Genomic DNA, 2,631 nt, shown 5'->3' on the forward strand with positions numbered 1-2,631 from the left:
ACCCCAGCCTGGCCATACCTGCTTACAGGGCACCCTTGGGTGCCCACACACATTACAAAAATTTTTATAAGGCAATCACACACAATTACCATGTGGCTGCATTATAAAATTCATGTAGTGTGCTTTTCAGCTCTATCACATCAGTTTATTCTTTTTTTAAAATCTGTACTTCAGGTTATAGGGTACACATGCAGATCATGCAGAATTGTTGCATAGGTACACACATGGCAATGTGGTTTCCTGCCTCCATCCCGTCACATATATCTGGCATTTCTCTTCAGGTAATCCCTCCCTGACCACCCCAACCCCTGGTGTCCCCCTGTTGGCCACCCCCAAAAAGACCCCAGTGTGTGATGCTCCCCTCCCTGTGTCCATGTGTTCTCATTATTCATCACCTGCCTATGAGTGAGAACATGCAGTGTTGGATTTTCTGTTCTTCTGTCAGTTTGCTGAGAATGATAGTTTCCAGATTGATTCATGTCCCTACAAAGGACACAAACTCATCGTTTTTTGTGGCTGCATAATATTCCGTGGTGTATGTGTGTTACATTTTCCTTGTCCAGTTTATCATCTCTGGAAATTTGGGCTGTTTTCAGTTCTTTACCATTATAAACACTGCCACTGTGAACATACGTGTGCATGTTTCTTTATAATAGAATGATTTATAATCCTTTGGGTATATACCCAGTAATGGGATTGGTGGGTCAAATGGAATTACAATTTCCAGGCCCTTGAGCAAGTGCCACACTGCCTTCCACAATGGTTCAACTGGTTTGTACTTCTAGCAACACTGTAAAATTGTTCCTATTTCTCCACATGCTCTCTGGTATCTGTTGTCTCCAGATTTTTTAATGGTCACCATTCTAACTGGCATGAGGTGATATCTCAATGTGATTTTGATTTCTCTAATAACCAGTGATGATGAGTATTTTTTCACATGTTTATTGCCCTCAGATATATCTTCTTTTCAAAAGTGTCTGTTCATATCCTTTGTCCACTTTTGAACCGGTTTGCTTGTTTTTTTCCTTGTAAATCTGCTTTATTTTTTGTAGATTATGGATATCAGCCATTTGTCAGATGGGTAGATTGCAATAATTGTTTCTCATTCTGCTGGTTGCTGGCTCACTCTAATGATGGTTTCTTTTGCTGTACATAAGCTCTGGAGTTTAATAAGGTCCCATTTGTCTATTTTCCTTTTTGTTGCCAAAGCTTTTGGTGTTTTAGTAATGAAGTACTTGCCTACACCTATGTCCTGTATGGCTTTTCCTATTTTTTGTCTAGATTTTTTTATGGCATTAGGTCTTATATCTAAATCTTTAATCCATCTGGAGGTAATTCTACTGTAAGGTGAAAGGAAGAGGTCCAGTTTCTGCTTTCTGGACACTGGTAGCCTGTTTTCCCAACAATTATTAAACAAGAAATCCTTTTCCCATTGCTTGTCTTTCTCAGGTTTGTCAAAGATGAGATGGTTGTAGATGTGTGCCATTGCCACCAGGACCTCTGTTCTGTTCCATTGGTCTATTTCTCTGTTTTAGTACCAGTACCATGCTGTTTTGATTACTGTAGCTTTGTATTATAGTTTGAAATCGGGTAGCATGATGCCTCTGGCTTTGTTCTTTGTGCTTAGCATTGTCTTGGATATCCACACTCTCTTTTGCTTCCATATGAAGTTTAAGGTGGGTTTTTCCAGTTCTGTGAATAAGGTCATTGGTAGCTTGATGGGGACAGCATTGAATCTATAAATTACTTTGGGTAGTATGGCCATTTTCACGATATTGATTTTTTCTACAAATATGCAATGCTTCATGAATTTTTAACTCCTCCTTGAGCAGGGGCCATGCTAATCTTCTCTGAATCATTCCAATTTTAATATATGTGCTGCCAAAGTGAGCACCAGTAATGTTGTTTATACTGGATATATTGCCTGTTAGCTCCTGCGATGTTTTACAATGATTTTTGGCCTCCTTGCATTGGATGTTGACATACTTCTTTCACTTAGTGAACTTTGTTTCTACCCACATTCTGAATTCTACTTGTATCATTGCAGACATGTCAGCCTCTGGCCAGTTCTGAAAACTTGAACAGGCTGAACAGTTGATGTAATCATCTGGAGGAAAGAAGGCATGCTGACTTCTTGAGTTTCAGTGTTCTTGCACTGATTCTTCCTCATCTTTATGAGCTTATTCACCTTCAACCTTTGAGGTTGCTAACCTTTGCACAGGGTATTTTTCTTTTATCATGTTTGATGATCAGGAGGGTTTGATTGTGGTTTAAGGTAGAAGCAGGCAGCTGCCTTTGGTTTTGGAGGATTTCAGTGGGCCAATATTCATCTCTCAATTCCTGGACTGTGTGCTTTAATTCTGGGAAACTTATATTGGGTCTCAACTTTTTTCTCTGGCTCCTCGAAGTTTGGAGTCTACTGCACTGAAGGAAGCAAAGTGTGGCAGGTGTTGGCAGAGTGCTTGCAGATGCAAACCTGCCTGCTTCCCTGTTGGCATTTGCCCAGTGGTGGAAGTGGTGGAGGCAAGACAGCTTGGTGGCGGCCAGAAGACCCCTGCTGTGTGTGCTGTTGCACTGGAGGTAGTGTTGGTTCAGGCCAGGGTGCTGGCCTGTGCATGTCTGAGTGCCATC

The 2,631-nt window shown here is 41.1% G+C and overlaps 1 non-coding gene across 1 annotated transcript; it reads right to left on the minus strand.

Moving 5' to 3' along the window:
- Window positions 1–1,787: 1,787 nt before the first annotated feature.
- Window positions 1,788–1,894, minus strand: LOC141583332 (U6 spliceosomal RNA). The gene has a single exon (XR_012516004.1). It is a non-coding gene; the product is annotated as a U6 spliceosomal RNA (small nuclear RNA).
- Window positions 1,895–2,631: the final 737 nt, after the last annotated feature.

Source organism: Saimiri boliviensis (assembly GCF_048565385.1).
Source record: "Saimiri boliviensis isolate mSaiBol1 chromosome 19 unlocalized genomic scaffold, mSaiBol1.pri SUPER_19_unloc_3, whole genome shotgun sequence".
NCBI lineage: Eukaryota > Metazoa > Chordata > Mammalia > Primates > Cebidae > Saimiri > Saimiri boliviensis.